The sequence below is a fragment of the Haliotis cracherodii genome, unplaced genomic scaffold (assembly GCF_022045235.1).
Source record: "Haliotis cracherodii isolate W230 unplaced genomic scaffold, xgHalCrac1.p SCAF_12, whole genome shotgun sequence".
NCBI lineage: Eukaryota > Metazoa > Mollusca > Gastropoda > Lepetellida > Haliotidae > Haliotis > Haliotis cracherodii.
Window position 1 is genome coordinate 7,592,993 of NW_027266267.1, and position 12,034 is coordinate 7,605,026.

Genomic DNA, 12,034 nt, shown 5'->3' on the forward strand with positions numbered 1-12,034 from the left:
ACTTCGCAATTTTCGTTTATTGCACATAAGCCGATTTGTTATGTTTAGGTCAGTAAATATACAGTAAAAAATATTTTTGAAAAATAACACCTCTCAGAACTAACTATACGGGAATCCGGGAGACTCCAGATTTATTTACTATCAAATAATTCCGTGACTTGTATATACAATGTATGTGTTAAACGTCTAGATGTATATACCGTAAATCCCTGAATAACCCCATCTCGTCTCACCTCATTTCAATATATCCTATACAAACAGGAATCATCATCATCACCATCATCATCATCATCATCGCTTCGGGGATGCATGTGTAGCGGTCATAAAATTTCCGAGTCCCGTGATGGGATTCGAACCACGGACCTTCTGATCCGAGGTCGGACGCCTTGTCCACGTGACCAAAGAGGTTAACCCCGTCAGCAAGCTGACAAGGTAAGGATGCCATCTGTGGGATGACTCCACGCCCTGCTACACATGCTTCAGGAAGGGGGTTGACGTATTTTACACATTAACACAGACCAACATTTAGTCTATGAAATCTTATATTACACACTTCTCGACTCTAAAATTAAACAAATGATGTTCCCGATAGAGCTAGCTAGAGCCGGCTAGACTTGCTTTTGTATACATATCTAGATTGTTGTTTTTATTCATAAAATAAATATATTCCACAGTCATGGTGCAGGTCAAACATTAACATTAACATTAATATTATTGTTGTTGTTGTTGTTGTTGTTGTTGTTGCTGCCTTAGTGGAGGCATATTTTATTTTTTTCGGTATGACATTAAGCTAGTCGGGGTGGTATCGAGAAAGGCGTTTATATTTATTCAAAGAATGTTGGCCATTAAGAAAACAACACACGTGTCTTTTTCAAGCTAACAATCCAATTTTATTGAAGGTTTTACGTTTGGCAGCATATGGTACGGCGTGGTTAATATGCACATCTATATGTACATCAGCTTAATTTGTTACCACTGATTTTTCTTATTTATTTATGATTATTTTCCATTGACTACGGGCCACACTTATGGGGACACAGTTCGGCTGAACTGATTAGTGCAACTGCCGGTATGGACGGAAATGACCTGAATTCTCCAGTTGGGTTGTCCAAGTTGAGGATCAACATGTTCCGTTTTAATAGCATATGCTTTGTTGAACATAACGAAAAGAGATGTGTGGTCTTTATATGACGTCATCATAGTATACTAACTACAGAGGGCGCCACTGCCCGGAGAGTTGTGTCCATGAGGTGTGTCAGGATCCGCGGATCGAATTTCAAATCAGATCAAATATTTATGGACTTGGGTTTTGCCAACGTGTTAAACGGATAAGACCTGTATCAATTTGAGATTTCCTCCCACGTCACACTGACACGCTGTGATATAACTGAAATACTGTTCAAAGTTGTGTTAAACCCAACTCACTCACTCACTCCTCCCACATCAAGCTGATACGCAGTGATATATATAAAAAATCTGTTCAAATCGAGACTGTTCGTTTCGCAAAGCGACATTTTTGTTACTTGACCAGCGTGTATTCTTTCGCTTCCAAAAGCAGTCTCATACTTTAAAAACATATTCTTTCGTTAATGTTGATTTGTATATATTATGATCTAAATGTATGATACAGAATTTTCGTGACACTAAATATTTTTTATACTTTTGGTTATATTCTTTTTAGACTTTGCAAACACGAACTACTTTTAAAGTCGCAATTACACGGGGTGGTGAAAAGTCTCTGTGTGTTAGGTAGGGAGAATTTACGTTTCAAGGTCTTACATTTGTAATAAGAAACAGGATATGTCACGAGAGACATGACATATTCTCTGTGGAACAATATTTAATGAAGGAATGTGCCATGTATGGTTCAGCTTCTCTGTCCCGTGAAGATCGGGGGTAGAATAAGTCTTCAGCAACCCATGCTTGCCGTAAAAGGTGACTATGCTTGTCGTAAAAGGCGACTAACGGGATCGGGTGGTCAGGCTCGCTGACATGGTTGATGCATGTCATCGATCCCAATTGCGTTGATCGATGCTCATGATATCAATCACTGGATTGTCTGGTCCAGACTCGATTATTAACAGACCCCTGTCATATAGCTGGAATACTGCTCAGTGCGGCGTAAAACAACAAACCATCCATCCATTCTCTGTCCCTAATGTATTTGAAAAAGTAATATATGGCATTAAAACACCTCTTATTTTCAAACACTGAGCCTATTAACATGCCGTTAATTTGTTATAATGTTTATAATTAACAACAATATTTACTTACCTTCTATCTCAATAATGTGATTGTTTATTTTTTTTAAACTTGTGCGTTTGTCTGTGTAATTTACAGCATACTTACACTGTCTCTCTATGCAACTGTGTGTCTGTGAATGATGAGGTGTATCAAGAAATACAGTTTCCACTTTGAACGTCCTGGTATTAATTCTTTTTCATTACTTTATATGTGAATGCCATTTATAAAATCAAAGTTTTTTTTATAATTTTGCACCGAGCAAATTAAACGTGTTTGATTTCTTAAAATACTTTATTCCTACTCGGGAAAATCAAAATAAAGGCATCATATAAACAATAGTGTAAAATCTTTTTGAAAAAGAGAATATATCTACATGCATCCTCCTCCTCCTCCTCCTCATCATCATCATCATCATCGTCATCATCATCATCATCCTCATCAACATCATCATCATCATCGTAATCATCATCATCGTCGTCGTCATCCTCACCCTGTTCATCATCATCAACATCCTCATCCTCATCATCAACATCATCATCATCGTCATTATCATCATTATCAACATCCTCCTCATCAACATCATCAACATCATCATCATCATCACATGCGTGTATACTTGTATACATTTAATGCATGTTGACAAACGCGACCCCAATCATTTTTTATTCCTCATTGCAAACCCATATAGGGAGCATTTAGTTGATTTTCAGGGAGGGGAGATTTTTCGGTTTAAAAATATCAAGGCCCTGTGTTACAGAAAATAATTTACATTGGGAACAAATAATGTGCCCTTATTTCGTAGACAGGTTTGAGCGTCTGAAGTATACATTTCGTTATTAATTTAATGTAAACAATAATCTAATTGAGCTCGGGTCTGTTTATGTCGGAAAAAATAATCCAGCTACTTGTAATAAAACAAAAAATGCTGATCTCAAACCAAAATACACACACACACACACACACACACACACACACACAGTATGCAAGTCGCTATAAGAGTGCAATAATCTTGAACGGGACGTTAAACCTATTTCACCTCACCTTTAACCATGCGGTAAGCCGAAGTTTATATATCGCGAAACACAGCAGCTGACACCTGTTATTGTTAATGTATCTCCAACAAGCCAAGCCAGTGTTTTGATGAGCCTATAGATCTGAAATACCGATGTAAATACACACCTTCAATTGAAATACATTTGTAACAAAAATAGTGCTTTGCCCCGGGTGAGGCTCGAACTCACAACCTCCGCATTCCTCGTCCCGAGTAAACTCGGGGAAGGTACTGTCTATAAGTACGGCGCGCTAACCGATTGTGCCACCGGGGCTGCACGGAAAATTGGAGTAAAATTACCGTTGAGTTCGCCGAGCATATAGGTCACCGTGACACATCGTTTCATTTTCAATTAAATTTCCACAGTATTTGAAATTGTTGGGTTTATTCAGAAGAAAGCTTGTTCAGTGAAAGCTCTCTTTCGCCAGGGTGTAAATAGGGCACTTGAAAGGACAGTGACGTCACGATTCGACTAATTATTTCACAACCACGAATGCGGAAATCAATACGAAGCAACTGCGTTGTAAACAGCTGGGGGTTGGGATTTTAGAGTTACCTCCCTTTCATCAACTGCTGGTACAATCACTCGTGCCAACTCGTCCCATTCCGGGACAAGACGAATGTAGGTAACGGAAACTTGCGATTGGTGGCGAATGCTGGTACAATTTGTGTGATTTAGAGGTTTGTGTGGGATTGGGAAGAGGGACGCGCACTCCCCTTTTTTTCAGACACCTCGGTAAAAAGTGTCCCAGGGAAAGAAGCAACAACAAACTTCTTGGATGGATTGGCTGTTCAATGCAATAATAGATACATTTTTAAATCATTTTGTATTTCTGGATGGCGGAATAATAATGAACACTGCTTTCATTTTTACGCCTTTCAATTTATTTTAACTTGGCGGAGTTTGTAAAAAAAAGGTTGTGATAATTGAACTGTGTCGAATTAGTTAGTGGTCATAATGTCGCCATAACCTCGAGTATCAACCAAACGGAGAGTTGTCTTATTTGCAATAAAATGCAAGTTCTTTAAATTGTATACCAAAACATATACGTTCATGTAAATATTAAACTGGATTATGTACCCTTGCTATCGCCATGGTTATAATGAGTGAGTGAGTGAGTTGGGTTTAACGCCGCTTTTAACAGTATTACAGTTATATCGCGGCGTGTCAGCTTAATGTGGGAGGAAAACCCGAAGTGATGCAGGTCTCAGACGTTTACCACTTCGGTGAAACCCACGAGCACGGGTATGGTGCTGACAAATCTAGAAACATAATCGGGGCGAACCGGGATTCGAACCCACAATCATAGGTTTCTGGCGTGCCCAAGGGACGCAACTCTGCACAGCGAATCGCGGCGCTTTAGACAACTGGGCCACCCGTGCCCCCGCCATGGTTATAAGACACACCTTTACAAAATAAGGGGACACCAGACATGGGCTTCACACATGGTACCTTAGTGGGGAATAGAACCCGGACATTCGGCGTGAAGAGCGAACGCTTTAAACGCTAGGCTACCCCTCTGCTCCGGGTTTTATAAATATTCTTTCATATTTTGAACCTTTTCGCGAAAGATGTGGTTCATAATTTCGTTTTGTTTTTGCATTTTCTTTAAAAAAGATTAAAATGTTGCATTTGTTTTTGTACGCATTGTATGAAGTCACATGAAGTAATGATTTTCAGTTATATCTGGTAAGGGCGTGTCAGGTTACTGTTGTTCAGTGAAGATCCGGGTTACAATGGGTCTTCAGCAACCTTTGATGGTCGTAAGAGTGAGTGAGTGAGTATGGTTTTACGCCGCTTTTAGCAATATTTCAGCAATATCACATCGGGGGACACCAGAAATGGGCTTCACACATTGTACCCATGTCGGGAATCGAACCCGGATCTTCGGCGTGACGAGCGGATGCTTTAACCACTATCGCCCCGATGGTCGTAAGAGGCGACTAACGGGATCGGGTGGTCATTTAGCTGACTTGGTAGATGCGTGTCATCATGCCCCAATTGCGTGGATCGATGCTCACAATATCAGTCGCTGGATTGTCTTGTCCAGTCTCGATTATTTACAGACCGCCGTCATATAGCTGGAATATTGCTGTGTGCGGCGTTACACAACAAACAAACAAACAAACCAACAGGTTGCTGTTGGAGTAAAACCGCAATTGATGCAGGTCCAACCACTTTGGCGAAGTCCGACGAGCGGGTATGCTTCTGACAGACCCATAATTAGGACGAATTTGGGAGTCGAACCCTTGATCAGCGGAACCTGACGCGGTAAAGGGACGTAACTCTGGTCACCATAGACCTTTGAGCTTGCCGCACCTCCCCGTTGTAAATAGAGCTACTTGGCATTTAGTGTGTCCTTGAAATAGCGGTTCAACACGTCCGGTAGTTAATTGCCAGACGAAGAATAGCTCCATCCTTGATGGTCGTAATCCTTTTTCACCTCGCGATCAGTCTTTTCATAAAAAATCGGTAATTATGTTATTTTTTATAAAAAAAAGATAACTCTCCACATTATCGTCTACCATTAATGTTTTTTAGATCTGTCTTTTCAAAATATCACGCAAAGTCTGTAATTACTCTCATCCACAGGGCGGGGTCGGTCGATGCTGATCATTAAGACTAAGAACATGGAGGAGGTGAATTGGTTCACAGTCAGTTTTAGCATTAAGCCTGTACTTTGAGCGTATCTCAAATCTATAGTATCTGGGCGTATGATTTCCGATGCTTGCAATAACAGAGTCAGCTGAACCTGCCCGGAAGATCTGTGGATGAGGTGATGTGAGGTGAAATGGGGTTTAGATTATTGCACTTATATAGCGACGTGCATGCACGTGTGTGTGGCTGCTTGTACTAGTCCGGACTGATACCAATCTATAGTACTAGCCCACTGAGATACCATTCCGCAGTTTAACATGAATACCCCACTCAGACACAGTATACTGACTCCGAGCCGACCAGTCCTTGTTTTAGCCCCTTAATGCCGAGCAGACGGGGTAACAACAAGTACCATCTTTTAACGTCTTTTGGTATGACGCGGCCGTGGATCGAACCCCGGACCTTCCGCTCGCCGAGCGAACGCTCTACCACTAGACCACGTAGGCGGTCGAGATCTTGATGAAATAGAATCTATTTCTTATCTTAATACTGATGAATTGCATCAACCCAGCAATAGTATGTATTTGTGAAGAAATCATATATTGCCCGGGGGCACGGGTGGCCCAGTCTTCTAAGGCGTCGTGATTCGCTGTGCAGAGTTGCATCCCTTGTGCACGCCAGAAATCTATGATTGTGGGTTCGAACCCCGGTTCGGCGCGATTATGTTTCTAGGTTTGTCAGCACCATACCCGTACTCGTGGGTTTCACCGAAGTGGTAAACGTCTGAGACCTGCATCACTTCGGGCTTTCCTCCACATTAAGCTGACACGCCGTGATGTAACTGGAATACTGTTAAAGCGGCGTTAAACCCAACTCACTCACTCACGCATGTACCATACTGTCACGTGTCGACTTTCAAATTAAAACAATAAGGTAACCATGGTAACCAATGAAATCATGGAATTCAGTGTGAAACCAACGCGAAACAAGAAACAAAAAATTAACAATTAATTTATAAAATCAACTAGGTTTACAAATTCATACAAATTACTGAAGCAATTACAATGGTTGGTTGGTGTGTTGTTTATCGCCGCACTCAGCAATATTCCAGCTATATGACGGCGGTCTGTAAATAATCGAGTCTGGACCAGACAATCCAGTGATTAATATCATGAGCATCGATCCACGCAAATGGGATCGATGACATGCATCAACCAAGTCAGCGAGCCTGACCACCCGATCCCGTTAGTCGCCTTTTACGACAAGCAGAGTCACCTTTTACGGCAAGCATGGGTTGCTGAAGACCTATTCTACCCCGGAATCTTCACGGGTCCCCATTACAATGGAAGTACACAGAGTGGCAGTACAAAATTCAATGGCAGTATAAAATGTACTAGCAGTGGTAATAGAAAAAATGTCAGTGATAAAAATAAACAGTGGTCAAGCTTCCAAAACAGGCCTGGAGTGGATACCCAGAGTGAAAACAATGATCTTCACACATCCGTTTGTCTTGATGTAATGGACGTGCTAACATACGAGAAATACAATCTATACAATCGTATACAATCTGAATACCTTCTGGAAGGTTCCATTGAGTGATGTATTAGGCTAGCTGTTCTAGAAGAATCCAGATTACACTTGACTCCAAAACCTTCCAAATATAGTAATTTCCACACCACTGCTTACATTATAAAGTACTACATTCCTGACAACTAACCATTGTGAAATCACAATGCCATGAGCTTCTACTGAATCTTAACAGAAACAAGGCAATACAGTTACAACATTGTTTAACAACAATTTACACTGCCATGTAACCTTACTTGTCTTGATCCATTTGGGAGAGGGGACCACCTCCAGTGGATAGAGTGAGTGAGTGATTTGGGTTTTACGCCGCTTTTAACAGTATTCCAGTTATATCACGGCGTGTCAGCTTAATGTGGGAGGAAAGCCCGAAGTGACGCAGGTCTCAGACGATTACCACTTCGGTGAAACCCACGAGCACGGGTATGGTGCTGACAAACCTAGAAACATAATCAGGTCGAACCGGGATTCGAACCAACAATCATAGGTTTCTGGCGTGCCCAAGGGACGCAATTCTGCACAGCGAATCGCGGCGCCTTAGACGACTGGGCACCCATGCCCCCTCGAGTGAATAAAGCGTCTGCCCGCAGAACGGAAAGTCGGTGGTTCAATTCCGGGGCGCGTCATACTAAAAGACGTCAAAGATGGTACTTGTTGTTACCCTGCCTGGCGTTCGGTAATAGGGGATAAAACAAGGACTGAGTGGGGTATTCATGTTAAACTGCGGCATGGTAGTTCAGTGGGCTAGCATTAGAAACCAGTTCCAGTCCGGGAAAATACAAACAGCGACGCCGGTAACTACAATAGATATAACGACGTTAGATCCCATTCAACCTCACCTCACATTAGGGGTGGTGGGGTAGCTTTGTGGTTAAAACATTCGCTTGTCTCGCCGAAAGCCTGGTTCGATTCTCCACATGGAGACAATGTGTGAAGCCATTTATGGTGTCCCCTGCTGTGATATTGGTAGAATATGGCTAAAACCGGCGTAACACACCTACACAGTGTGTTTAAAAAAACGTTTATATGTATAAAGATGACTTAATTACAAACGAGTTAACAAATACTTTACATATTGCACAAATACAACGAAGTCTAAATACAATCAAGAATGGACATAACACGTCTTATTATAGGAAACCGCCTATATACATGTACACTTAAAGGCAAAAGTCATTGTGATATGATAAACAAAAATAAAGAGAATCGTTCAAAAATATTTATAGCCGTGTACAGAATTTTTTCACATGGAAAGAACAAAGGGATTGGCCTTCAGTATGTGGGGAAGTATAAACCGGAGTTGGTGTCCCATCGTAAGGAACAGCCGTATGGCAAAGGAGAATGGATGTCACATCCATGACATACAAACAATGAGACCGATGAAGATCCTGGATAGAATAGGTCTTCAGCAACCCATGCTTGTGGTAAAAGGCGACTATGCTTGTCGTAAAAGGCGACTAACGGGATCGGGTGGTCAGGCTCGCTGACTTGGTTGATGCATGTCATCGATCCCAATTGCGTGGATCGATGCTCATGATATTAATCACTGGATTGTCTGGTCCAGACTCGATTATTTACAGACCGCCTTCATATAGCTGGAATATTGCTGAGTGCGGCGTAAAACAACAAACCAACCAACCAAACAATGAACTTCGCCAGTGCTTAGACTGCACTGAAAGAAACTTCGCATAATTCACAACTTTGATGGGTATCAGACATCTTATCTTCGAAACTCAATAAATCCGGTTGTTTCCGGCACCATCTTAGAACATTAGTAGAGGCCATGTTGAGGCCATGTTAAGGCCAATTCATTTCTTACCCCTGTCTTCATTGAACCAATAAATTTTTACACAAAATATCCAGCTACAGATTATCGTTTATAGAATTTGGCAGGAATGAGTGATGGTTGAATAGACATGATCAAATTTAACAGCAATTCTTTAAATTTTTGATTACATAAAAAACAAACTCGGCATGCTTTTGTCCCTCTGCTTTGTAAGTGAGTATGATCCACATCATAATAATATTCGAGCATAATTTTTTTTTTCCAAAGCGGCTTGTTTGTACACGAAATATATTACCATGGACTTACAAGGTACTTATTTACTTCAATGTTTAAAAAAAAAACATTATTGCCGAATCTAAGTTGTACAGAATAACATAAATAGTAGGGTATATAGCGACATTATTCTGTATATACACTCTTCAAAAACAGAAACGCACAGTTGGATTGTTAGTAAATTTATTGTACCTAATAAAGTCAATATATTTAATTTAATATCATAGATACAAATATGAAATGTTATCGTTGTACAAAGACATTGAAAACTGTTAATTGTCATGTCACATGAGGCCACAAGGTTGCGCTGAACTCAGTATCTCGTGTGGCAGCTCCGGGCAGCAATCTCGGCTCTGCATCTCCTCGGCACTGACTGGATAAGTGTACGAATTCTGTCCTGCGGAATTCTGCGCCATTCTGCTTGTAACGCGTTGGCCAGTTGTGGGAGTGTCTGCGGCGTGTTCTGACGTTGACGTACACGTCGATCGAGTTAATCCCAGAAATGTTCGAATGGGTTGAGATCTGGAGATCTCGACGGCCAGGGCAAGACGTTGATGTTGGCATTATGAAGAAATCGTGATTCATCGCTGAACCCCACTCGTCTCCAGTTTCTCAAATTCTGGCTGGAAGGTTTGGCACAAACGCAAGCGTCGCTGTCGATGGCTATGTTGCAAAACAGGGACGATAACTGGTCTTCTGGGTCGGATTCCAGCCTCGGGAAGGTGGTTCCTGACAGTCTGGTCCGATATCCTCCTCAAACCAGGGATGTGTCCTGCAGGCTCCGTAGCTGTGACATTGCGATGACGTAAGTGGAACAGTCCAATCTCATTAAAATCAGATCTAAGTTCTCGCTGCCCCTAAACAAAGATCTGATGACAACCGATTACATATATCCAGTGAGTGTTGATAGATAGATAGATAGATAGATAGATAGATAGATAGATAGATAGATAGATAGATAGATAGATGCATCTCCAAATAAATACGACTGCTGACCCCAAGCCAAAAATGCGACTCAAAATCAATGCGACGCCCCCCACCCCATCCCCAGTGGAATGATACACATCCTTACCTTAAGCAAACCTTAACAATGGAAGACAAATATATATGGCACCGCTTAGTTATTCTGTTGACTGGCATTTAAGGAAGTTCAAAGGCAATAAGATAATTGAACCAACAACAGCCCTTTGTGTTATTCCTATTCTTTGAATGACATTGTTATATACTTATTACAACTGCTGCTCAATAAACCGTGTTTGTGTTTATATTCAAGTTGGTATTTCCGCTATTCAAAGTGTGCAGTGAGACCGTCTTATTGTTGATAGTCGTTTTGGAGACATAAATGCATTTTTCGCATTTAATTTCAAGATTTATAGCAGTTGATTAGTCAGTTGATCTAATCCACATTGTTAGTTTACGCCCAAAAGATTTACTTTCACTACATTCCCAGCATGTCCATTTATATAATATTGAAAATATTGGCAACATATTCTCTTTACCCGGGATGATGACAAGGACAAACAGCCTCCCAAGTATGCATCACTGTCAATCCTGAATATAGCCTCCTAAATGTACGCAGAACGAACAACGAGCAGACTAATTACAATATTTTGTGGGAATTGCTAATTATCGTGAACAAACTGACAATCATGTTGATTGATTAATTCCCATAATGCGCTAATACTGATGAAGGTCCGCGGTGCGTGGGTTAGCGGCATATGTGTTTATCGCAGTCACCATGGTAACCAACTTTGAAGATTGAAAACTGTCCAGAAATCCGTTATTTTCTCTCGTATCTATGGTGACATTTGACAACGGTTGGTGAGGTTCTTATGATAAAACTGTGTTTGTGTTGGTGTCGATTTAACATCTTGAATCTATTACTGGATGTTTAAGGGCACTGTCTGGAGAAAATCATTATCTTCTCCGGTGATGGCGTGTTTAAAGAATGACAGGGCGATTTGTTTGTAGACAATAGCGTGAGTGTCCACAGATACACGAACGTGCAAATATTAAGATTGTTTGTTTGTTTGTTTGTTTGTTTGTCGTTTTGTGCCGCACTCAGCAATATTCCAGCTACATGACGGCGGTTTGTAAATAATCGAGCCTGGACCAGACAATCCAGTGATTGACATCATAAGCATCGATCCACGCAGTTGAGATACGATGACATACATCAACCAAGTCCGCGAGCCTGACCACCCGATCCCGTTAGTCGCCTCTAACGATAAGCATAGTCGCCATTTACGGCAAGCATGAAGACCTATTCTACCCCGGGTCTTCACGGGTCGCACATATTAAGAGAGTGGGGGGCACGGGGGGCCCAGTCGTCTAAGGCGCCGCGATTCGCTGTGCAGAGTTGCGTCCCTTGGGACAACCTATGATTGTGGGTTCGAATCCCGGTTCGCCCCGATTATGTTTCAAGGTTTGTCACCACCATACCCGTGCTCGTGGGTTTCATCGGAGTGGTAAAAATCTGAGACCTGCATCACTTCAG

At 41.5% G+C, this 12,034-nt stretch overlaps 1 non-coding gene across 1 annotated transcript; it reads right to left on the reverse strand.

Moving 5' to 3' along the window:
* Positions 1-3,460: 3,460 nt before the first annotated feature.
* Positions 3,461-3,569, reverse strand: Trnai-uau (transfer RNA isoleucine (anticodon UAU)). Its single transcript has 2 exons — positions 3,532-3,569; positions 3,461-3,496 (listed from the first exon to the last, which is right to left on the reverse strand). It is a non-coding gene; the product is annotated as a tRNA-Ile (tRNA).
* Between the last annotated feature and the right edge of the window lie 8,465 nt (positions 3,570-12,034).